The sequence below is a fragment of the Eretmochelys imbricata genome, chromosome 22 (assembly GCF_965152235.1).
Source record: "Eretmochelys imbricata isolate rEreImb1 chromosome 22, rEreImb1.hap1, whole genome shotgun sequence".
Classification (NCBI taxonomy): Eukaryota; Metazoa; Chordata; order Testudines; family Cheloniidae; genus Eretmochelys; species Eretmochelys imbricata.
In genome coordinates, this window is record NC_135593.1 from 18031857 (window position 1) to 18059529 (window position 27673).

Genomic DNA, 27673 nt, shown 5'->3' on the forward strand with positions numbered 1-27673 from the left:
TTAGCAAGTATGCTTCCCTGCTCTGTTTTTCCTAGAGCCCATATCTGCACATTTACTACTAGATGTCAGTTCGTAGCACTTAGAGATGATGAATATTAAAAACCTGCTCCTGCCTGCTAATATATTATAGCTTTGTGACCGCTGAATTTGTCAAAGGCCATGACTGCACTGAACAAACAGTCTCTAAAAGACCAAAGCATTCTGTTCATTCCCCACTTTGCCATACTGCAGAAGCACACAGGTACGGTTACAAATTAACATTTAAAATTCACGAGGCAAGAGAAGATCGATTGTGTGGCATGCTTTTGCTTTTCTGTATGTGCCATTTTAAATGCAATCTTTAAGGGCCACAGTCAATAAAAGAAATGTAGTAATCCAGTTCCATCCCGCAGTCTGTGCATGCTTTTCCCCTCCAGTATTGAACTGTGTCAGTTTTACATGTATTTTTTATTTCTGTAGAGCTGCAGTAGCCTCATGAGATACACATCTTGTTTTCATGACATTAGCCCTTCATCCAGAAGCATGAACAAAAATGTATTTTCATTTCTGAACCAACCAGCCAACAGCTGAAAGATCACCAGAAATTTATATAGTTTAAAAACAGGTGTTTCAGGAATTACAGGTGGTTGAAACTTATTAGGTCACCTAGTCCATCCACCTGCCTATACAGTATTGTTCCCTACAGTACACACTTGTGCTTTGCCAGTAGCCTAGTCTTAAAATGACAAGTAATCAGGCTTCCATCACTTCCCCTGGGAGACAATTCCAGTCTAATAAATAGCATTTCACAATGCCCTGTTACTTTTAATTCTACCCTCTGCACAGCCCTGAACAATTCTCCCTCTCACTGATGTTTACAACCTTAAAATAAATGTAAGACAGCACTGCCTTTAGCTGTTCGGTCCCTCTACACACGTACAGGTCCCAGTCCTGCAACTGTATCCAAGCCGACGAACAGTCAACTCCTGCAGTGGGTCCTGTCCAACCCAATGAAGCATCACACAGACAAGGGGCCAGCAGTGTGGAGCAGATGGCTGGACTGCAGCCTGGGGTTTTCCCCCTCGTAACTTGCTCTCCCCTCCACTTCAATTTTTTTTTTTTTTTAATTACTCTCTTCTGAATTCCCTCCCATTTGCCACTCTTTCTAGCAGAGAGATGGGCCCACACCAAAACACCAGATCTAAACTCCCAGACAGAGGGAATGTAGCGCTAGGTCTCTAGTACGACACAGATCACCACCTCTTTGCTCAATACATGATACCTCTGCATATACAGCTGAAAGATGCACTGGCTATTTTATTGTCAGCTTTTGCATGCTCATGTCTAATTTGCTGATCACTATCACCCCCTTGCTGACCGTCAGTATTGCTCTTGCCTAATTTTTCTCAATACGTATATTTGATTAATGTTCTTCAGGAGGATTCACTTGAATGCTTCCAAGTTCTATTTCCTCCTCTTATTTCTAAATAATCCCTCTTTGTATTATTCCACTACCCTCCATAGCACATTCAGCACCATTTAGTCTCACCTGAGATTAATTAGCACGCTGTTTGTCCCTGTGCCCCCTTTTAGTTTTGTTTAAAGACTTTTATTAATGAGATGGTTTAACAACAATCCCTGCAACACCTCATGGGGCATCTCCTGTGGATTCAATAAATTGCCATTTAATATTACACTTTATTTATAATTTTTTCCAACCAGTTTATGATCCATGTGACAACACTCAAATTCAAGTCAATTTGAAGTCTCAAGTAAAATATTATATGAGAGACTATCAAATGTCCAGAGATGCATCTACTCTGTAGCACAGACCTGCAAGACTTTTTCCGACCACTTGAAATTTGGTGATGGTATATGCCACCATTTACTTGTGCGCACACAAGAGAATATTACCGTATCCTGCATACAACTATACTGAGCCTGCGTTGGTACAGAATATTGCTACCCAATTTTAAGTAGCCACAAAGGCTTCAGTGTTGATTACACAAAGTAAACTAGACAATGAAAACAGACAGACAGACAGAGGCTTCTCAGCAGCAATTGGTCACTTCAGAGTCTCAAAACAGCTCACTGGCATCATCTACATTTGCTGCCCTTTTTAAAAAAACAGGGTACAGAGAAATACAATCACTAGTCAAACCTTCTCTGTCACTTTTCCATCTTGTCAACCCTCAAGGAAACCCTCTCTCATAATGCTGCTCACTTAATTTTAAAGTAAAATAAGTGGCCAAAAGGTAAGCAAATCATTCGGTGTCGTTCAAATATATGTCCTTTGGTGCTAAACTTGTCCAATTCCAAGGATTCTCAGTCTATCCAGTGACTTGTTGTAAGAAAGAATGTATAAAACCATGGTTTTTCACCGACATAAAAACATCATTCATGCCTTAAGACTGGGGAGAAAACATTTTCTCAAGCAGATCCCAAGCTCAGCAACAGGATATGTTTGGGGCTGTGGGTTAAAAAAAATTTTTTTTAAATCTTCATCCCGGTCACATACTATACCTGCCAACAGAGAAACTTTATTATTTTATAGATTTTATTTGCAATCAGAAATTCGAGAAACTTTTTTCTTCCCCTTTTTGAAAGGAAAGTTCAGATTCTGTAGATGCCATCTGGGAGCTCCCAAGTATCAGTGAAGCATTCCAATTGAATCTCACCCAACTGCCTCCCATCTTTGGTGCAAATTAATGATCCCATGCTGCATTTTGAAAAGCAGTACACAATTACCATCACCCTAAAAAGAACGTTATTTGATTCAGAAAGGAAAGTGTGCACATCAGCAAATCTAATGGACCTTACTTCAGTGCTGCCTGGCTCAGACTCAAACCTTACACAATAAGCAGCAATACCAGGGAAAGGACATGTTGTTTCTCAGTGTCAGGCTAAATCAAGTGAGAGTCTCCACTGCTGATCTGGCTAACAAGCGAGCGAGCTAATCCAGTGGATAGGGAGCTGGATTAAGTCACAGGAGACCTGCCACTGACCTCCCAAGTTACTTGTCCTCTCCGTGCCTGTTTCCTCTTCAAATCTTTGTCTTGCCTATTTAGATTCTAAACACTTTCAGATTGGGGAGTGTCACTATTTGCCTCACACAACGGTTGTCTAAGTGCCACTTTAATACAAATCACCCATCATCTTGAGCTTGCAAACAAGTAGCTGAAATAAGCAGTTATTGCTTGACAAAAATAGTCAAATATTCTTTTACTATGTTCACCCATTTTTAAATACAAGACAACCAATCCTACAAGGCCCAAATGCATGAGCAATACTTAACACTAACAAATATCGTCTCCAAAATCTTTACAAGGGTGGTCAAGTATCATTTTAATTTGAAGATGGGGAGGCAGAAGCACAGAAGGATGAAGTGACATGGCCAACATCACTCAGCAAATCAGTGGCTGAACTAGGAACAGAATCTCCCATCTCCTTTTCAAGCATTCTATCGATTATACCACATGGGTGGCTTCTCACTATAGGGTCCATACTCCATTTCCCGGGTCAGTTAGATTGGTAGAGCTATTCACTGCATTTCCAGTTCCATGACAGATGCCCTCTTTCCCATAGCCCAGTGCCTGCTAAACTGATTTATGTAGCAAAGACGACAGTTACATGCCCGTCCACTAACAGTGTGGAGGGATCCCTCTTCAACAAGGTGCTCATTTTAAAATCAACTGCAGTAAACTTCATCTCGTAGAGAGACCAATGACTTTTGTCTCTTCCTTGTGACTTAACTGTTACAACAATGCAAAGTTACCAGCACAAAATCTCAAGAATTGGATTTCACTTTATTGTACGAACTAGATCAGAATACAATTTACTTCTTGCTTGTCAAGTTAAACGCGTCCGTATCTATTCAACGTTCACAAATACAAATTTATAAAAGATCTATATGATACCTCCATTTTATATCCATCTGCTAAAGGAAAGAAATTGTACCAGCCATGTGTCATGACTGTCATCCCAAAGATAAGTAACAACTGAAATAACTTGAACTTACCTTAAGAACTGTGACTACAGTAAAGTATCTCTACATGTGCAGCTTCTATCATACTATAATAGAAGATTACTTTAATCTGATTCCTTAGAATCAAAGTTAATAGAGAACCTGTAAACAGTCCCAATACATCACAACAGAAGAGCTACAGTACATCTATATTCTGCTCTGAAGGAGTCTTACGTGACACAGTGATCAAAGGCCAAGTATCGAGACGGTATGAGTTCCAAAGTAAGTGACATTGGATCAGGGGCAGACAAAAAGACATCTGGATTGGGAAAAGCCCACCTGTCTTCTTATAAACTGGAAGCAAAGAGTGCAATTCTATGGAGGCAATTTTGTGACAGAAAACAAAAAGCTGAGGTCCACTAAGTAGCGCCACTTCTATAAAGCCAGGGGTAAGTAATATGTCCCCTGTCTTTCAGAGAGAAACTAATATACAAGGACACTATATATTTTTAAAATAATGTTTTTGCTTAGTATTCGGCGCTAGCTTAAAGTTCCATAATAGCAGATCTAGGAACTAAAACCCTCTTTTTCCAAGAACCAGTACAGTATGGGCTGTATCAGCACAAGTTTCTTCATAATATTCTACTACTGTCTGTTCAGCATGGACTGCAGAACTGTCGAGTACCTGAGAAAGGAGCTCATTCTGAGTGTCTATTCAGTCCTTAACTCCCCAAGACAATGGTGCCAATTATTTCCAATTTTGACAACTATTTGGATTTTGCTTTTTATGGCGTACAACTGCAGCAACTTTTACACACAGTCCATGTTGCTCCAGGAGAGAGAGAGAGACAAGGAGATACAAAACGAGGGAATGTTACGGTACATCTCATCTTTCACTATAAATCTGATCAGACTATTAGAAGTCCACGTCTGCTATCTGAGCAGCATTCTAACATCCAGACAAACCCAATTTTACAAATGATGGGCGTTATTTAATCATTAGATGTCACTGAATTCCTTCCTTATTAAAAATTCGAACTGACTGAATGCTACAATGAAAGCAAATGCAAAACAATGCAACAATCAAGATGCAGCAGCCATATTGGGAGGGCACATGAGCTGTGTTACTGGCTATTCACAACTAGACAAAATTCATTGGTCAGTTGTGGAAAACAGTCAAGATTTCTTTAGATAAGCAGAACCAACTGAACAAGTTGATTCATAATATACACTCCAATAAATATGAATACCAAATTTTAAGTCTGTGGTCTTAAAGATGTTTTAAGCTCCATTTTTTAGTGGAATAAATGGGTTTGGGCATGTTAGACGCATATTCCAGGCAGTTGCTTGTTTTCTCCTACAGATTCCTGATACAGCATAAGCATTTTTTCAAGTGTTATTTGGTCTGAGGACTGGCTACTGTAGAGATCACCTTCCTTCTTTGTAACTGCAAAGGCTGGAGTTTAGCTCAAGTCTTTTGATACAGTCCCTGCGTGTCCAACTAAGGACTACAGGAACGTTCTCCATTAACCTCAGATCTCTGGTCAAAACACTCTTGTAACATTCAGAGCTCAGTAAAAGGTACATCTTTTTGCCAAGCAACTATGAGCACGAGTAACTGTTCAGGGCCTGCTTATAGTGGGCTGCTGATGGCGCAATGAGAGCAACTTTTTGTGCAGTCTACTGTGATTAGTTTAACGTGGTACTTGCTATTTACACCCCTCATGTTACTATTAGTACTCACTTGTACTGCAATAGCTTCTGGAGACCCTGAGATCAGTGTTCCATTATGCCAACCACTGTACAAACATAGTGAGAGAGTGTCCTTTCCCCCAAAAAAGACTTGAGAGACAAATAGGGAGACGAATGAAACAGAGTGGAAGTGACTTGCCCAAGGTCACCCAGCTGATCAGTGGTAGAGCAAAGACCAGAACCCAGGTTCTCCGACTCCCAACCTGGTGCCTTATCATGCTACTGCTCACGTGGCCAAATATCACAGTGATGAATACACACACAGTCATTAAAGCAAGCATAAGTCATGACATAAGTACATTGCGCACCAAACACTGACGTCAGATCTGTCTAAAGAATGCTGGTTTTATCCCCAGCATCATATAACTGTGCCACCCTAACTGACTCTCAACTATCAGCCTATGATCAAACAGTAATTCCATAGCATTAAGCTGACATACTTGAATTCCTCAATAGAGAGGTTGGGCAAAGATAGATATCCTTCTCACTGAACTACATTTGACAAAGTTAGCCCACCCATGGGGCTTCAACTTCTAGAACTCCACTTCAAAGTTCACCTCCCCAGACCTTGCTCTCTGTGAAGGCGGCTTTCACCTGCCTCCCCCTCCTTCGGTTAGAGACTGTCAAGCTCCACCATGGACTCACCCGGCCTTGCACATACAGGAAGTATGACATGGTAGAGGATTTCCACTGATCTGATGCCTGTAAGCACAGGTTGTTCAGACGTACTCCGTTAGCAGTGAGCTATATTGCCAGCATGCTAACCAAGTACTCACATAACATAAAATTAGACTTCTTGCTGTTAGAAAATGTCTCAAGTCAGACAGAAATCAAAAGTAAAACTAATCAAAAGAATTCAGGCACTAAAAATTGAGTGGGAGTGTGGGGAGAGACGCTTCTCTCATCCCTAAATTTAGTACATTTTTCATCTGAGAGTACTCAGCAAGGAATAAAACAAGGCTAAAGAATGAGAAGTTGAAAGCTGATGTCTTGTAGTTTATCTACAATAGCAGCGCAGCCCTTAATGGCATCATCCCAACTGAGCATGACGCAACTTGCTGCACATTTACACAGGGAGCAACATGCTCTCCTTATGCCGCAGCTCAAGCCAGAGACTGTCCAGGTAGCAGCAAGCTCCATTTGATTTGCGAGAGTTTAACAGCCCATAATTTAACCGCTACTCACCCAACATCACTTGCAAGTGTTCTCATCATTCAAATCTCAACCCCCCATCCCACCCCTCAAGACTTCTCATTTTTACTGATGATGGGGCACAATCATTATTTCTAACATTTTCAGCTTAAGAGTAAATGAACCCTGAAGGTCTTATGGAAACATTTTTGTACTGCAAGCTCCTCTAAGTTCTCAGTCAGTAGCTGTTTGATTCTTTCCCCTTTAACACTGTCGCTTAGCCAGGACAGCAAGCATGTTGTATGTTTGTTCCACCCGGAGTACATACTACTTAAAAAAAAACAGTTCTGTATGAAGATTTCATGGCAACATGCACATGTTAGCATAGCAAGTAATAAACGCAAAATACTGAGCAGCGATATTCATCAGTACACGTTTATTATAGGGAAAGATGGCCCTAAGGCACAGTCACCAGTTTTAAAATGGGGCTGAAGTAAGTTTTTAAAAAATATCTCCTTCTCCACTATTTCCCCATGTGATGTGCATTGTGTTTTATTATTTTCAAAAGCCTGTATCCAAAATACTTGGAAAACTCGCACAAGCCCTTGTACCAGACTGAAGCTCTGCTGGCAAGAACAGGAGCGTGGTGTCACAAATCCACTAGACTTCCACTTCTGAAGAGCTAGAATCAAACACAGACCTAAATGCATGTGAGCTCTCTAGGTACCTATATACCACTTGCAACAATCAAGTATCCAAAAGACTCATCCTAACCTCTTTTTGTCCACAACATAAAGCCAGCATGATTGACGGTCACTGCTCAGAAGACCTGGAAGCGAGGGCAGGGAGGTTTTACATCATGACTAAGGCAGAGTAGTAATTTTTCCCCTTCTCTTAATTTAAGGAAATGTAAATTTCACTGTCTAGTTTACCCTCGCCTTAAGGGAATCACACTGGCATTCTTAGAAGCACTAAAATTCACTTCAGAAATTGTGACAGGACATGATTTTATGCTCTAAAAGGCCTCCTGGTCAAAGACCAAAACCACGTTACTACTACAGAAGTATTACACCTGATTACTGTACTGGTACATTCCAGCCATTTCCTTCCACTTGCCCAAAAACTGTGAGAGAGAGATTGATTATATTATATCTGGGGTTTTAATTAGACCATCAGATCATTTGCTATCAAGCCCATTTTAGAATTAGCGTCACACAGGCCTTCACCCTCTGGGTACAAAGCTGTTTCACAGTTTTCTGCCCTACTCTACCAAGACAAGAGCAGATGGATTCCATGCTTTTTATAATTAGCCTTGACCTCAGCATCCACAGAGACTAGCATCTCATGTTTCTCTGGGAGACGGCAGATCCACAAATGCAATGCACATGTTAAGCCATAGTGAACACACTGTTTGGACATTGTGCCTACAATAAAGTGAACTATTTTAAAAGCTAAGTAAGTAGAGAAACAATTTAATGAACTTAACTGTTATACTACAAGAGTTTTACATCTCAGTAATGTGCCTACAAAGTCAGTTCCAATATTACTCGCAGTATACCATTCCTCAGCTCTCTACAACAGCGTACACATTAGATTGCTACAATCTTTCATTATATCATGTTTGATAATACAGCATGTGATGCATAATTATATTAAATGGGGCTTAAGTCACTTCACAAAAGAAAACTTTGACTTGGAGATTTTGTGCTGCAAGTGAAAGCTATTACGAATCAAGCCCTGTGAATGGAGGGGAAATGGTAGATGTGATAATAGCTTGACTTTAGTAAGGCTTTTGATTCTGTCTCACATGACCTTCTCAAACAAATTAGGGAAATACAACTTAGATGCATAAGGTGGATGCACAACTGGCTGGAAAACCCATTCCCTGAGAGTAGTCATCAGTGGTTCACAGTCAAGCTGTAAGGGCATATCAAGTGGCGTCCCACAGGGATCAGTTCTGGGTCTGGTTCTGTTCAATGTCTTCATCCATGATTAAGAATTTGGCATAGAAAGTACACTTATAAAGCTTGTGGACAATACCAAGCAGGGAGGGGGTTGCAAGTGCTTTGGACTATAGGATTAAAACTCAAAATGATCTGGACAAACTGGAGAAATGGTCTGAAGTAAATAGGATGAAATTCAATAAGGACAAATGCAAAGTACTCCACTTAAAGGGAGCAATCAGTTGCACACATACAAAACTGGAAATGACTGCCTAGGAAGGAGTACTATGGAAAAGGATCTGAGGATCATAGTGGATCACAAGTGAAGTATGAGTCAACATTGTAATGTTGTTTAAAAAAAAATAGCAATCGTTCTGGGATATATTAGCAGGAGTGTTATAACCAAGTAATTATTCCGCTCTACTCCGTGCTGATTAGGCCTCAACTGAAGTATTGTGTCCAGTTCTGTGCACCACATTTCAAGAAAGCTGTGGACAAATTGTAGAAAGTCCAGAGAAGAGCAACAAAAATGATTAATGCTCCAGAAACCATGACCTATGAGGGAAGTTTGGAAAAAATTGGGTTGGGGAGGGGCGCGATGCATGAAAATGTTTTTCAAGTCCATAAAAGGTTGTTACCAGGAGAAGAGAGAAAAATTGTTCTATTTAACCTCTGAGGACAGGACAAGAAGCAATGGGCTTAAATTGCAGCAAGGGCAGTTTAGGCTAGATATTAGGAAAACCCTCCTTTCAGATGGTTAAGCACTGGAATAAATTACCTAGGGAGGCTGGGAATCTCCATCACTGGAGATTTTTCAGAGCAGGTTAGAGAAACACCTGTCAGGGATGGTCTAAATAATACTTAGTCCTGCCTTGAGTGCAGAGGACTGGACTAGAAGACCTCTTCAAGTCCCTTCCAGTCCAATCATTCTATGAAAATGCACTGGTGGCTGTCCTATAATATATAACTAAAGGAAGGTTTAGAGCAGTGGTTCTTCACCTGGGGAGCATGCATCCCCCTTGGGATGCGAGATGCCCTTTCTGGGGGGTGTGAGACATGCCAGATTTTTTTTAGAAGGTAAATCATCGAAAACACAAATTAAGCACAGGCACGGAAGTAAAACTACTTTGTTTCATCAAACCTATGTATTTATTAACATTATACATTTTAACGGTTACTGTAATATACAAACAAAAATATACCTAGGTTTAAAGAACTGACCTACCTCAACAATTTTTGATAAGGGGTGCAAGAACGTATTTTGAGAACCAAAGGGCTGCAGGCTGCAGTAAAGGTTAAGAACCACTGGTTTAGAGGATTTAAGTGGACTTCAGGGCTCATACAAGGGCTGGGTAAAGTAACAGCACACTAAACAGAATGTCCACTTTTCCCTTTCTACAAAAATGATACCAGCTGCAATAAAGTTGTATAAATGAAGTGACTTCCAGTGTTATTGATACATTTTGGAAGTTTGTTAATGAAGACTGTAAATTAGTGGGCTGAAACCTGTCATTTGCGAAATCATATTTAATATTCATTTTCTTCCTGCAGACACACACAGAAGACAAATTATCAATTTCTGTAAATCATAATTAGTTCAGAGGCAGCTTTCACTTCAACTAAAGATTAGATCTGTACAGTTTTAAATTAGTAGCACTCAGACACATTAGGGTAGTTGCAGGTGAACCTTCGGCCAAGTTTGGGATTTCAAATTGTGGGTCACAACCCTTGAGAATCAGCAACATTTTTTTTTAATTGTATGCAATTTTACAAGTGTTGGATTTTTACTAAATGATGAAGAAGTAACTAAGCTTGACTGTTTGAACATGATGCTCTCCAGAATAAAGGTACTTTCTCTTTTTAAATTGATCCTCTAGTGAATTATCATTATTTACATATGTAGAACTTTTGAGCCACTCATTTTCTTAGAGCCATTAGCCTTCGTGAGCTGATTTCCCTTAGCTGCTGAAAATGAACCAAATGGTTATTTACTGACACTTTTGTCTTCTAAATTTTGTTTCATCAGTACTCAAAAGGCAAATGAAAGAATATGATGGAAAGAAAAAAAACATTTTGGTCTCAAAATATGGGACAAAAAGAGTCACTAACTATATTTGTATTGCAACAAAGTCTACTACAGAGTGGACTACTAAGTTTGAGAATCCCTCAGCACATGCATTTGTTTTCACTGGAACTAAATGATATCAAAAGGGACATGCTAATGTGACATTTTTCTATTACAAAGGAAACTCAGTGCTAAAATTAGAGCATAAATCAGGCACAAATATTCTTCTAGATATGCACTCAACTTAGCGTACTATTCATCCTCCTTTACGCATCAAAAGGACTATTAAATTCTCGTATGTATTTTGTTCACAACTCTGTGTGTTGCTCCTTGTTCACCAAAAGTGCTGAAGCAGTTATACTCTTGCAATACACATGAATTTCAATGTAAATAAAGACAGGTTTCAGACCACACCCACACACAAACTTTACCAATTCCACAAAGCAGTATCCAAATATATAAAAATATGCCCACAATGACTAAGCAGACTAATGCATAGTTCTTATTGGAACATGCATTTCAAAACTGGGGCATCACTAGATATCAGCCCTTGCATTCCAAAGACGGACTCTGCTGGTATTTTTGCCTAGGAGGGAAGCAAAAAATGTTTCACACGCTCCCACTAACCCAAGACCAGTCGAACCATCTTCCTTAAGGCCCAAAAACATCAATGGAAAGAGCTCAGAAGCGATATTTGCAGTTTAAGGTGTTTATCCTCATCTGTTCAGCCTCTCCCAGCAAACAGTGTTTGCAGGAAAAAGTGAAGTGCAGATAATTCGGGCAAACAAAATTTCAATTAAATATTTTGGAAAGAAAACATAAAAACATGCTGTGCTGAACCTAATACATAATACAAACCCCAAACCAACACACAAAACATTAGCTGAAACCTCAATAGGCCACAACAAGCTTTGTGAATTGAACACTACATTTCATGGCATAAAAGAATTTAGTGCATTAATAATTAGCATTTCCTTTGTTCTGAATTCAATGAATTTATATCCTCCTTTAACACTGTTTGACCAAAGCAAACAAGAAAATAACATCACTCTTTCCAATCCATACAAAATGATCTGGATATTCACGTTTAAAATTGTTATCATGGATTAGTTTAAGGCAATTATTTTACTTGAGGCATTCTTTCACAATTATTTAAAAAGCATTCAAATAAATCTCTTGCCTAATGAGAAAAATGAAATCCTATTAGTTGTGTCTCCAGTGTATATTAACATTCTTTTTGTTTAGAAAGGTTAATATCCCCCAAATAAAGGAGAATACACTGCCTGTTAAAATAATTACATGATGACATTTCGGAAAGGTTGGCAGATAGACATGGTTTCAAGCAAAGAAACAAACAAATATAAGTAGTACTTTTTTTTTTTTTTAAATTATCCATGACTTAAAAAATTAAAGGCATTGCTAATTCCATCATATTTGCGGCTTCCAAGAAGATTTTCTCCTAATATTTTCTCTGTCCCATAGGAAACGTGCTTTCCGGTCCCAATATCTAGTGATCCGCTAGCTAAAGAAACTAACACACAAATCTGAAGCCAACAAACATTAGAATAGATCATTCAGGTTGCTATTTTCAAGACACTCACGTCAATCTTAATTGCTGCTTTCCAATTAGCGACTTCAAGCAAAGAAACTAGCTCATCACAAAGAATTAAATGTTTTCCTCATTTCTAGGTAGCTTGTTGCCTAAGGGTACAGCAGAAGCCAGAGTTACCCCTACTATCAGCCTTAAAATAATCTCTTGTGAGAAACTGCAAAAGATAATATGATTTAGTAATACAGCACCACTCACGATTCCATAGTTTAAAGTCACCTTGAGCTTTGGACTTAAGTCAGGGCCTCACCCATAACAATGGTTGAAGAATACAGTGCATCCTTCTGAAAAACTACACCATTTACTCTGAGCACAGAATAAATTTTCTGAGAATTGACAAGTAAAATAGTTAACTGGTCATGGGTTAAAACTACTTTAAAAATGGTCATTAAAAATAATTAGCATCCAGTATCAGACCATTTCTCTCACCAGGATGATCATACTGAAATAACACAGGTGCTTCAAACTTCCCTGACAGACAAAACTCACCGATATCCTCTACACAGGATATATTTAAAGGTTGTTGTAAAGGTTTTTCTTTTGGTTTAGTTTAGAAGAGTTAATGTTTATTTTCCCCCATTATTCTTCGTGAAGTTTCTTCTTCCGCAAGAGACGATAAATAATATTCACCTCCAGATAATTCCATGTAGAAGCTTCTTCTTCCAATATGGCTAACATCTTCCATTGTTCTAAGTAGAAATGAGGTCATGAATTTACCTACAGTTGGGTTGCTATTTTGAGAAGGGTGTTCATCTCCTATTCTCAACAGGATTGAGAACACAGGCTGCTCCAAAATGACTGCTGGTTTCACTCAGAGTAGAAATAATGGGGTGGCCATTTTGAAGAACACCTTTCTTGAGAGCTGGGCTTCCATCTCGCTATGAATAATAGCAGCTATTTTGAAAGAGGGCAGTTTTCCATGCGTTTCTCTCAAGGAAAACATGATTTATGCAGCAGCCTCTGTTGATGGGAACTTTCAGTTATGAAAATTAATGGCAAAAATGACTATTAGTACTAAATATTTATTTTCAGGAGCTACTTCTTACAGCAGATATCTCTGGAAGAGAAGGGGGGGACTGGCTTGTTTGTGTGCACGCATACCATGAAATAATGTGAGGCACTGCAAGAGGGAGAGGGGGAAAAAACAGGCAGTGTGTGGATGTGCACAAGAAAATATATTTGTCACACTGGGAATGGGCAGGGGGAGTTCAAAAATATATGAGAGACAGAACTCACTCTCTCATTATTATTGGAGATCTGACCCATAATCTTTTTTAACTTCTGGGGTTGTACTCAAGCTATTCTGAACTCCTCTGCAGATGTAAAACGCTCTAATTCAGGTTAACTGACCAGCATACTCTGGATACTTGGTGCTGCTTCAGAGTAGCATAAAGTAGTCAGATCATATTGGTAAAAATGGCCAAAAATAGAAGTTTTAAAATTAAAATTGGATACTTAATTACATAAAATATCCCATAACAGATAAATATCACATTACCTGTGAGTTTCTTGTTTCAGTAATTTCAAACAAGAGTAACCAAAAATAAGTTCTCATGATAGTTTTTGTCAAAGATACTGTTGAAGTTGAGAACATGTCAGTAATATAGAGTAAAATACATTATGGTCACACTGAAGAGAAAAAAATCTAATTTGTCTTTAAAAATCAATTTAACTTAATCTGGGAGTACAAACACAAAAATGCCTCAATCCATTATACAGTTATTGCATGGTGTTAAGATAGGGCAGAGTTAAGGCTGTGAGAACACACTGTATTTTTATAAACAGAAAAGGAGGACTTGTGCCACCTTAGAGACTAACATCTGTATCGGTACGAGTTTTTTCCATGAAGTTGATAGATTTCCACTCCATACAGCTAAATTCAGTGTCTTGCATAATGACAGGGTTTCAGAGTAGCAGCTGTGTTAGTCTGTATCCACACGGTGCCACAAGTGCTCCTTTTCTTTTTGCGGATACAGACTAACACGGCTGCTACTCTGAAACTTGTATTTTTATACTTTACCACATTTGGATTTCGTTTAGATTCAGTCTTAACTCTTAATTTCTTGGGTTTAGAAAACTTGGTTTGGGGATCAACACAACATCCCTAAAACATGTTTTGCCCTAAATTATTAATATGTACTCCCAATCTTTACCATTAACATAGTTCTGGTCTCTGAATAGACATGCACCTGAACCATGTAGTAGGGATCTGCAACTTCCTCTTTCCTAGCATCTTTTTCAAGAGAGTGGTGGAAGAGAAAGAATCAAGGTTTGGATTTGGTTTGGTCCCCCAATAAAAACATGTTGCTGTGAAACCACTTGTGAATACTTGGAAAGCCAGTTATCAAAACTTTATTCAAACAATTATTTTAAAAGTCTCAAAACACAACAAATTCTAGCATTTGATATTGGAACAGTAACACACAATTCGATCTTCATGAGCCTGGGGATCCATTTTTCCCTATTTGTGTGTAATAACAGTGGGAACAACTCTCCACCCACCAGCCCCCTCTCTCACTCACTGTAATACAAATTGTGTGTGTATATTGATGAGAAATTACTGTCTAGTTCCATCAGAAGTAATGGCATGATAAGTATTACAACTAACAGGTGACAGACAAGTCATTAATATAATGTTAATATATTACAATATGCTATAAAATATTTTAAAAGCTATTTAAAACAACTCTAAATATGCCAAGACATATCTGCTTATGCTTTCAACAGCAAGAGACTGACTTTAAGCCAAAAATGTTTTTGAGACCTCATGTCAAGGTCCAACTCCTACTCAAGATCATCATAACTGCAAGTCACTTCAATAAAAAAACTTGACTCCCACACAAGTATGTGACAGCAGGGTATTCAGAAGTGTTGCACTGCTGAACAAAATTCTGCTATGTATCACAAGTACTCGGAGCTGTAAGACTGGCAGCTCCTGAACCCAAATGCCACATTTTTGAGTAAATAATGATAATACAAGTTTGAAACTGTGAACAACCTTTAAACCAAAGACAACCACCTAGGTCAACAAAAGCTGCCACCTAGGTCAACAAAAGCTGCAACTTATTCATTAAAAAGAAGAAAAAAAGATCTATACTAGTCCTGTCTTGTGAATACAAAAACATCAGTATTTAAGTTATGCTCCACCCGTGCAAAGAAAACCGCACACCTTCATCCTGATATAATCAACCAATTCCAGGAGAAAGTCAAGCTATGTCCTTGTTTTCCTTTTCCTGTCCTGTGCCTTTGAACAGGCAACAACGTTAAATCTTACTAAAAATCCTGCTTTAAGGCCAAATAAAACCAATCTGTTTCAAAAACACGGTGTTAAAGCATGGTTCAAATTTGTTTTCGCTGACCCGAGTTCTACTTGTTTCACCAACATTGCAGGCCCAACGCTTCTTCACCTGCATGCACTTTTTTTGCCATAACATTGCCAGCATTGCTACCACATAGTAGAGCTCCATCAGGGAAAAATTTTAGGAAAAATCAAGTCTACTGTACCTAAGGCCCAGGAAATAGTGTACAAAACCTATATATAAGCCACACCCCGTTTAGAGAACCATATTTAAGTCAAATATTGCTGCCCTCTGGGTGTAAAAGGGGCCTAAAAACTGGCTCCCATGCTTCATGCCTAAACAGTTCCAGCCTCCCTTCCCCATCCCAGCTCTTTGTTCCAGCACCCAGCCCAGTGCAGCGTAGCAATCAGAGGGAAAGGACTTCTGAGCTCCCAGTGCCCTGGGCAGGAGCCTGAGCATCTGACTAGCAACAGGAGCTGGGAGAGGCTCCACCATGCTCAGTGAGGACAGAATCTTGAGATTTTAGCTAAGCTCTAGCAAGTCTCCACTAAACCCGCGCAAACCAAAATTTTCCGAAGACTTCTAACTTGCCGAAACATGGGTAGATTTTCACAGGGATGGCAGAAGACACTATGCACACACCCCCAAATTTTAAGTGCTTGCTCCAAAGCCAGGGGGGTGCGAGAGCTTTTCAAAGAAAAGACTGCCAGAATTTAAACATGGGCAAAATGTATTTTTCCCTGAGCCCCATTCTCAGAAACAATTGATCCACTTTGGTCAAAGTTACAAAAACCCACAAACACCCTGAGACAGACACACGGGCATGCAAAATCTCAATCCAACCATTTAAAGTTGGGCAAAGTTACAAGCAACTGAAAACATGGTCTTATAATTTGAAGTGTCAGGCAGCCCTAACAGGCAGCAGTGCCAGCCCCACCTGTAACTCAAGATACATCACAGCTTGACTCTCCAATTCAGAAGTGAACTGAGAGGTGGAGGGAGGGAGGGAAGATTTTTTTTTTTTTTAATAGCTAAGTCAACAAATTTGGGAATCTTTGACACAATAGACGTGGAACCACACGTCGCGCCCCCCTCCCCGACACGTTTGCAGACTGTTCTTAGAGCAGCAGCACACTTCAAAACATCCCCATTTCAGGAGAACTCAGACAAGAGGGCACATGCTAGGTGCATTCAAGTACAGAAGTAGGCCATTTCCTCCTCAACTTGGAAATCAGTAGGAAGTTTAATAAAAAACAACATAGTATGATTTCTACAACACAGATTTTATATAAACATTTAAATGCAGGCATCTTTAATATGGAGACCAAAGTTTTTTTCCATATTTTTTACAAACCAAGGAGAATGACCTATTTAGAGTGAAAATATTTTCCACCCCCACATTTCTGGTATATGCACTGCATTCCTCCCTTCCCCCACAAAGTACAAAACTGACATGAGTCACATCTGTCTGACTTGTCAAAAGATGGTGGAAGTTTGAACAAATGGTGTTCTACAGATGTTCCACTGACTAAAAATATCCTTTCCACATAAGGACGACAATTTTCCAACTCAGTGGCCAAATATACTGCTCAAAGGCATGTACTGCCAATAGAGATTCACTGCAGATGGTAAGGTTAGCTATTCCTTTCTTCTCCCATTAAAACTTCTCTCCACTACCGTCATATTTTGTAAATGAGTGTTATGAAAAGAAACCATTCCAGCATTTCAAATCCAACAACAAAACAACAAAAAAATCTGTTCTAGATCTTCATCTGATCAAAATCTACTTTTAATATCCTGGTTAGGAGAGATACCTTTGCAAAGAGATAGGCCATTCCTGTGCTACTCATATGAATACACTTTCATCTATTGATAAGGCAACTTCATGGATAACAATCTCAGAAGATAGATTATGAATCCATCATCCTCCAGATTAACACAATATAAGTCTAACAGAAAGATTCAAATTGGTTTATTAAAAACACTTAGCTGAGAACACATCAACACTGCATAATTCCAACAGGCTTACTTGGTAATCATGGATTAAAATAGCACTCGAAAGAACCATGCAATAAAGGGAACTTTAGCCAATGCACCTGAATCCTACTTTTCATATCCCGGCTACTTCAGTTCCCAGGGGCTACTCAGCACATAACTAACTGCAGGATGATTCTGCAATATGGAAACAAATTAGAGAGCTTGGAATAAAATCCAGCCCTTGTAGCCAAAGTATGTCTTCAGACACTGTCATAAATATAAAGGGAAGGGTAAACACCTTTAAATCCCTCCTGGCCAGAGGAAAAACCCTTTCACCTGTAAAGGGTTAAGAAGCTAGGATAACCTCACTGGCATCTGACCACAATGACCAATGAGGAGTCAAGATACTTTCAAAGCTGGAGGGGGCGGGGGGACAAACAAAGGTTCTCTCTGTCTGGTTTTGGGTTTTTTGTTTGTTTTTTTTTTTTTTGGCCAGGACCAGAGCAGGAATGCAGGTCAGAACGCCTGTAAAGGGCTAATAAGCAATCTAGTTAGATATGCGTTAGATTCTGTTTTGTTTAAATGGCTGATAAAATAAGTTGTGCTGAACGGAATGTATATTCCTGCTTTTGTGTCTTTTTGTAATTTAAGGTTTTGCCTAGAGGGATTCTCTATGTTTTGAATCTGATTACCCTGTAAGGTATTTACCATCCTGATTTTACAGAGGTGATTCTTTTACTTTTTCTTCCATTAAAATTCTTCTTTTAAGAACCTGATTGCTTTTTCATTGTTCTTAAGATCTAAGGGTTTGGGTCTGTGTTCACCCATGCAAATTGGTGAGGATTTTTATCAAGCCTTCCCCAGGAAAGGGGGTGTAGGGCTTGGGAGGATTTTGGGGGGAAAGACGTTTCCAAGCGGGCTCTTTCCCTGTTCTGTATTTGGTAGACGCTTGGTGTGGCAGCAATAAAGTCCAGGGGCAAAAGGTAAAATAGTTTGTACCTTGGGGAAGTTTTAACCTAAGCTGGTAAAAATAAGCTTAGGGGGTTTTTCATGCAGGTCCCCACATCTGTATCCTAGAGTTCAGAGTGGGGAAGGAACCTGGACAGAGACGAAAGACAATCAGTGACCGTACCGACTACTCCCATGAAGATGTAAGGGGTATGTCTTCACTGCAAAGTTAGCCTAGACTTACTCAGCTGCTGATCCTAACCCTTCTCCCATCCACACAAAAATATCTTGAGTTTAGTGGGGCTTTCAATCCGGACCTAGCTGGAATGCCTGCAGGGGGGTCAGTCGCACCTCGAATGCTGCTTTCACTGGGACTGGTAACCCACCCACTTAGCAGTGAGGTTAAATCACTCGAGTGCTGACAGTCCTCCAATGCCTTCCCCCACATCCCACTGTGTGCCCAGAAGGACTAATTCTCCCACAGTTCACTCGCAAAATGATCAGAGCAGCTCAGCTGATTACAGCATGAAGAACCATGGGATATACCCCCAGAAGTACTAGTGGCACACCTGGGAAATGCAGCACCCACAAAGATACTAACTATAGTAAGGCTTTGCTCTATGACTTCTCACTCCCAGGCTAGGCCAAGATGCCTGTCATCCAGGTTAGCTCTGCAGCAAAGACATACACAAAGGAACAACAGTACTGCTTTGTCACTGCACATCTGAGTTACTCTTAAAAAAAATAAAAATAAAAGCCACACCCAAATTAGGGTTTTGCATATACTTTCCTTTAACTTCCAGATGTGTAACCCTAGAATCTGTTGACTAGCATAAAGTGCAGTTCTGACACGAATGATCAGACATGAAAAAACAACTGCACATTTTATGTCTTGGGGATATCTTCTTTTGTATTTGTATCTTAACTTCATTATCGTTTGTACCCCTGTTATTATAGAGCCAGCCAATAAGTGTTACGCATCCAAGTAAAGACAGAGTAGTTTCTGCCAAAACCTGCAGGTAACAGTTTGTGTGACTGATGGCAAAAAACAGATCAGCATTAGACCTGGGAAGAAATAGGAAAAACACCTTCCAGACAAAATTCTATAAACGAATGCTGATATCCCAATAGCATCTAGGTTAAAAGTCTGAAGGGGATGAAAATACTTCAGAACCTCGTACATTTCCTGTTGAAAATTCCTTACATTCCATGACTAAATCATAAATGCCACAGTAGTATTTCAATCTGCGATTCTGCTGATTTTCACAAACTGAACTGTACGTGTGTGGTTTATGCTGTCAGCAGAACCCCTTCAATGAACACCATCTCGTTCATAAGATTAAGTACCCAAGAGGCAATTCACCCAGTTTTAAGAGAAAAGAGTGATGACCTCAATCCCTTCAGCAAGACTGTCCTCCTAAAAATGCCTTTTAAGGGGAATTGGGGGGGGGAGGGATTCCCTAGGCATCAAAATAATCTTTTACTTAAGCAGCCAGGCTTAATGGTTATCTTGCTGTACTTGTGACTTAAATATTCAGCAATCCAACTGATCCATCTTTCCCAAAATAGTTACTTCCATTGCAGTAGACACTCCCCACACATGCACACACTCTCCTCTCAAGAGTTAGGCAGTAGGACAATTAATATAATCTGTACACTTTCACAGCTCAATTAAAAACTTTTACTAGGAAAGTTTAAGCGCTTATGTAAGCAGATTTCAATTTCTATGCCCTTTTTTGCTCCGTTAAGACTTATAAGGCAGCCTCAAAGGTTTTACACCCACCAAAAAGTGTAAAATACTTTGCCCAGATTTTTATTATAGGAAGAAGCCCTCTACACCAACATTCCACACAAAGATGGACTACAAGCCGTCAGGAACACTATCCCCGATAATGTCACGGCTAACCTGGTGGCTGAACTTTGTGACTTTGTCCTTACCCATAACTATTTCACATTTGGGGACAATGTATACCTTCAGATCAGCGGCACTGCTATGGGTACCCGCATGGCCCCACAGTATGCCAACATTTTTATGGCTGATTTAGAACAACGCTTCCTCAGCTCTCGTCCCCTAAAGCCCCTACTCTACTTGCGCTATATTGATGACATCTTCATCATCTGGACCCATGGAAAAGAAGCCCTTGAGGAATTCCACCATGATTTCAACAATTTCCATCCCACCACCAACCTCAGCCTGGTCCAGTCCACACAAGAGATACACTTCCTGGACACTACAGTGCTAATAAACAATGGTCACATAAACACCACCCTATACCGGAAACCTACTGACCGCTATTCCTACCTGCATGCCTCCAGCTTTCACCCTGACCACACCACACGATCCATCGTCTACAGCCAAGCTCTGCGATACAACCGCATTTGCTCCAACCCCTCAGACAGAGACAAACACCTACAAGATCTCTGTCAAGCTTTCTTACAACTACAATACCCACCTGCGGAAGTAAAGAAACAGATTGATAGAGCCAGAAGAGTTCCCAGAAGTTACCTACTACAGGACAGGCCTAACAAAGAAAATAACAGAACGCCACTAGCCGTCACCTTCAGCCCCCAACTAAAACCCCTCCAACGCATTATTAAGGATCTACAACCTATCCTAAAGGATGACCCAACACTCTCACAAATCTTGGGAGACAGGCCAGTCCTTGCCTACAGACAGCCCCGCAACCTGAAGCAAATACTCACCAACAACCACATACCACACAACAGAACCACTAACCCAGGAACTTATCCTTGCAACAAAGCCCGTTGCCAATTGTGCCCACATATCTATTCAGGGGACACCATCACAGGGCCTAATAACATCAGCCACACTATCAGAGGCTCGTTCACCTGCACATCCACCAATGTGATTTATGCCATCATGTGCCAGCAATGCCCCTCTGCCATGTACATTGGTCAAACTGGACAGTCTCTACGTAAAAGAATAAATGGACACAAATCAGATGTCAAGAATTATAACATTCATAAACCAGTCGGAGAACACTTCAATCTCTCTGGTCACGCAATCACAGACATGAAGGTCGCTATCTTAAAACAAAAAAACTTCAAATCCAGACTCCAGCGAGAAACTGCTGAATTGGAATTCATTTGCAAATTGGATACTATTAATTTAGGCTTAAATAGAGACTGGGAGTGGCTAAGTCATTATGCAAGGTAGCCTATTTCCTCTTGTTTTTTCCTACCCCCCCCCCCGATGTTCTGGTTTAACTTGGATTTAAACTTGGAGAGTGGCCAGTTTGGATGAGCTATTACCAGCAGGAGAGTGAGTTTGTGTGTGTATGGGGGTGGGTTTTTGGAGGGGGGTGAGGGAGTGAGAGAACCTGGATTTGTGCAGGAAATGGCCTAACTTCATTATCATGCACATTGTGTAAAGAGTTGTCACTTTGGATGGGCTATCACCAGCAGGAGAGTGAATTTGTGTGGGGGGGTGGAGGGTGAGAAAACCTGGATTTGTGCTGGAAATGGCTTTTAGATAAGCTATTACCAGCAGGACAGTGGGGTGGGAGGAGGTATTGTTTCATATTCTCTGTGTATATATAGAGTCTGCTGCAGTTTCCACGGTATGCATCTGATGAAGTGAGCTGTAGCTCACGAAAGCTCATGCTCAAATAAATTCGTTAGTCTCTAAGGTGCCACAAGTACTCCTTTTCTTGTTGCCTACTTAGTTTCTCTTAGAAGACTCTGAACAATTGAAAAACTTGCAGATTGGCTCCACAATTGCCAAGGAAGTCAAATCTGAGCAACAGAGGGGAAGAGATTTTTAGTCAGTGTGACTCCTTTTTTGGCTAACACCTAATTCACAGGCCTCAAACATTTGAGAACAAGACACCTGGGGAAGATGCAACATCCTGCTTGAGGGAGATAAGCAGCCAGATACCATAGTGATGAGCATGGTAAGAAACACACAAAGGCGGGGAATAGGGGGGGAGAACGTCTCACCGCAGTTCTCTTATCCTCCAGGGAAGAACATTTATTTATTTATTTTAATATACACACACACACACCCCCCTAGTATTTTTAAGGTAAAATATGCTGAAAAACACAGGTTCTGAAGAGTTGTGTACACTAGAAAATCACTAGTACTAAAGAGGAAAATGGTTCCTTTTTCCCCTTTGCAATTCACCTTTAAATGTTGGACACGCCCCCCACCCAATCCTTCAAAATTCATTTCTTAGCTACCCCAACAGTTCAATTGAAAAGACATCTGAAAATCACAGTATTGATGGATTAAAATGCATAGCCTGGAATAATGGGAGTAAGAGACTTATTCACGAGTAAGAACTAAAAATGGACTGCAGTAAGTTCTTCATGAAGGTTAATGATCTCTACACCAGTGGAATCTTGATAGGGCTATTTCATTCTCTGCTAGATCCTGTCCAGGCATCCAGCGCAAAAGGAATTAAGTATCCCTATGTAGAGAAACCACTTTGCCCAAATACCACTAAGAATACATAAGCCATTCATTTCCCAACATACATTTCTCTTAAGTTATAGCGGTGTCAAAAACCCCTCATAGTTTTGGTTTCTTTGTTAAGAAAGATTCAATTGGCTTACAGGAAATCGAAGAGGAAAAGAGACAATACTCATTGTTCCTGTTAACCTACAGAGTGCCTTGCAAAGCCACAGAAGCTCAGCTAGTTAAGCTCAATAGCAGCAAAGCTTGTAGTTTACTGTTCATGTAAGAACTGGGGAGCTGCAGAAGACTCCAGGGCATCAACAGAGCAAGCTATAAACCAACATTTTTACCAAAGAGAAAGTTTTGCCATATCTACTATGCCTGTCACACACAAATATTCTTTGCAGAGACAGATGGTCCAAGCTTCTATTAGCAATGAATAATGAAATCAGAAGTGAAAGGTGAGATGCTATTTAACCTTGCTTTTCCCCAACACCGTAGGTCTTGAACTGTGCAGCATTTGATATTTTTGTCCTTCTATAAAAGAAAGAGAAGCAATAATTGCAAGTTAGCTCTGCACTGGTTAGCTCACTATCTTTAAAATCAGATTTGTTCCTTTTTTCACCTCCTTCAATATTGGTGTGCTGAACGGTTTGTGATAGGAACATGAGGCAATATCCAGCTGCAACTGATGAGCGATACAGGTGACCAATCTGTCAAACTTGAAAGCAAAAGTTCCAAGAGCAGCATGAACCTACTTATGCAATTTCTGTCTTTCAGCACGTATCTTATAGCAGTCATTTGGTAGAAAGAGGCAGATTTAGCATATATCAGTTAACACACACCATATACTTTGTTGGAGACTAGCTCACTTGAGCCAACTAGACAGCAACAGCTTATGCCTGCAATTGATGAAATACAGTCTCCTCAATCATCACTTAATTCAATAAAGGGTTGTTTATTTAATGTGCAGAATATCTTAGCCCGTCAGCCTCCATATCGAATTGCTGCTACTCATTAGCATCAAGTCATCTTGCCACAAGTATTGGCATGGATTCCGTTTCCAATAGGAAGGGTATAATCACCAGCACTGTAGATATAGAATACAAATACTAGTAAGAATAAATAATTTTACCAAAAGAAAGTAGCTCAACCGACTGATGACCTTGGAAGTTTGAGGGAATTTAATTTATAGGACTAATGCAGTAAGTGTCAAGCTTGGCCTGGGGCAGGTGAGGAACTACTGTATTCCACAAAGCAAGATGAGAAAAGGCGGCCAATTTAGCACCCTGCAATTTACAGAAAATAGAAAACAAAAAGACTTTAAATAGGAGATGAAGACACAAAGCAGGGTGCTTCTTCATCCTGGTGCCCATTTTAAATTAAAGTTCCTCAGGAAGGGAACAATCAAGCATCTTAGAATGCTGTAGCTTTCTAAAAAACGTTTTCAGTATAGTTGGAGGAACATTCAGGAGTTACCTACACACTGTCACCTCTGGGTTTCCATTAACACTGGATATTTATGTAGGATTTGGAGAGACCCTATTTCAATATGATATATAATGTTATTGCTCACGTCCTGCAGCAATAATTATGACGCAAAGTGACAAATCCCTGCCAATAGCTGACAGACAGCCCTTTTGTTATTTATGATGTACTTGAGTGTAACATTACTTTCATATCATTCCTTTTATTAATTTATACATTTTAAAGTGACTTCACATTATCTACACTTGAACTTGAACACTGCCCGCCCATCCTGTATGCTCTAGTGAGGTGCACATTTCCCTGCTCTGCCCACCCCAGGCTGACCATTATTCAGACATTGCATATGCCCAAGCTGTTTTACCATCACTGAACGTGGGTTCCAACTTTAAGTCTGGAAAAAAATAATTTTAAAAAAGAATCAAAGGCAAGCATCCTGTAATAAAAACAACTCAATGTCGTATTTGCCACTAGCACAACTATCTTCATGCTCTTTTTAGCTACTTTATTATCTAGAAGATTGACATCTGCACAGTAGCTCTGCCAACTATTACTGGTCAGTTTTAACTTATCTTGAGTAGCCAGACTTAATATTCTGTTAGTTTACACACTTGCTAAATCCAAATTGGTCAATGACTAACCTCTGTCATTTGCATTATAAGCTAAATGATTCAGAAAATGATCAGGGAATGCCTATGGATCAGCTAACTTCACAAAAATATTTTCTAATTCTATTATACTTGTAATGCAGTAACTTTTTTGTTATTTTAAGCAAGCAGTCAGAGTAATTCAAGCTCCCAAACTACACACTTTCCCCAATACTCTCACATTTTAACATTTCAGCAATAAAAAACCTACAACAGATATTAGAAGTGTTTTTCTTAATTAAGAGCTTAATCACACCTGTGTATTCTAGGAGAACAGCATTTTGTACATTTACCGTGTTACTATAAGCTGAGATTTCATTCAGCTGTCCTATAATATGCAAACCCTAACATCAGCGCAGACATCTACTGAATTTGGTATTTGTTACATCAGAGCAACTTTCATTTACAAATACTAGTGTCAACTATTCAAATAAATCTGCTCATTTGAAAACGTCTGGTATTTTAATTCAAAATAATGGGTTCGAGTACGAACGCAGTCACTAGAGTCACATGATCTGTAATAGGGTCGCACAAACAGCACTGAGATTTTGGGTACAAAACTACGTAATATTTATTGAATTAAGTCCACACAAAGATGCAGTTGCCTTTCCCCACTTTCAGTGTGAGGCTGGCAGAGAAGGATACAATTTTTAATCCACGTATTGCTTTTTTGCTTAGGCTTTGTCTACACGAACACTTAGTGTGTAGCAGGGTACTGCAGGGTACATTCCCCACCCCAGGGACTAAGTGTCTCTGTGGATCCTGCTGCTGCATACTATTAGTTCCAGAGTGTGCTTTGATCTACTCCCTTTTCCAAACGGGGTACATCTAAGTGCCCTAGGGAAACTTAGGGTGTGGCAGCACAGTCCACATGGACTGTTTGCACACAGAAGGGTACCATTTACACCCCAGTTTCCCCTTGTTTGGGTAGATTCATAGATATTTAGGTCAGAAGGGACCATTATGATCATCTAGTCTGACCTCCTGCACAACGCAGGCCACAGAATTTCACCCACCCGCTCCTACAACAAAAAAAACCTCACACCTATATCTGTGCTATTGAAGTCCTCAAATCGTAGTCTTTAAACTAGACTTCAAGGAGCAGAGAATCCTCCAGCAAGTGACCCGTGCCCCATGCTACAGGGGAAGGCGAAAAACCTCCAGGGCCTCTTCCAATCTGCCCTGGAGGAAAATTCCTTCCCAACCCCAAATATGGCAATCAGCTAAACCCTGAGCATATGGGCAAGATTCACCAGCCAGATACTACAGAAAATTCTTTCCTGGGTAACTCGGATCTCACCCCATCTAATAGCCCATCACAGCCCATTAGGCCTATTTACCATGAATATTTAATTACCAAAACGATGTTATCCCATCATACCATCTCCTCCATAAACTTATCGAGTTTAATCTTAAAGCCAGATAGATCTTTTGCCCCCACTGCTTCCCTTGGAAGGCTATTCCAAAACGTCACTCCTCTGATGGTTAAAAACCTTCGTCTAATTTCTAGTCTAAATTTCCTAGTGGCCAGTTTCTATTCATTTGTTCTTGTGTCCACATTGGTACTGAGCTTAAATAATTCCTCTCCCTCTCCGGTATTTATCCCTCTGATATATTTAGAGAGAGCAATCCTATCTCCCCTCAACCTTCTTTTCGTTAGGCTAAACAAGCCAAGCTCCCTGAGTCTCCTTTCATAAGACAAGTTTTCCTTCCTCGGATCATCCTAGTAGCCCTTCTCTGTACCTGTTCCAGTTTGAATTCATCCTTCTTAAACATGGGAGACCAGAACTGCACACAGTATTCCAGGTGAGGTCTCACCAGTGCCTTGTATAACGGTACTAACACCTCCTTATCTTGACTGGAAATACCTGGCCTGATGCATCCCAAGACCGCATTAGCTTTTTTCACAGCCATATCACATTGGCGGCTCATAGTCATCCTATGATCAACCAATACTCCAAGGTCCTTTTCCTCCTCCGTTACTTCTAATTGATGCGTCCCCAGCTTATAACTAAAATTCTTGTTATTAATCCCTAAATGCATGACCTTACACTTCTCACTATTAAATTTCATCCTATTACTATTACTCCAGTTTACAAGGTCATCCAGATCCTCCTGTAGGGTATGCCTGTCCTCCTCTAAATTGGCAATACCTCCCAGTTTTGTATCATCCACAAACTTTATTAGCACACTCCCACTTTTTGTGCCAAGGTCAGTAATAAAAAGATTAAATAAGATTGGTCCCAAAACCTATCCTTGAGGAACTCCACTGGTAACCTCCCCCGCAGCCTGACAATTCACCTTTCAGTAGGACCCGTTGTAGTCTCCCCTTTAACCAATTCCTTATCCACCTTTCAATTTTCCTATTGATCCCCATCTTATCCAATTTAACTAATAATTCCCCATGTGGCACAATATCAAATGCCTTACTAAAATCTAGGTAAATTAGATCCACTG

At 40.0% G+C, this 27673-nt stretch overlaps 1 protein-coding gene across 1 annotated transcript in view; it reads right to left on the bottom strand.

Annotated features, from left to right (window-relative positions):
• CADM1 (cell adhesion molecule 1) overlaps nt 1-27673 on the bottom strand; it is a 288504-nt gene that overhangs the window by 158484 nt on the left and 102347 nt on the right. The window lies entirely within an intron of this gene.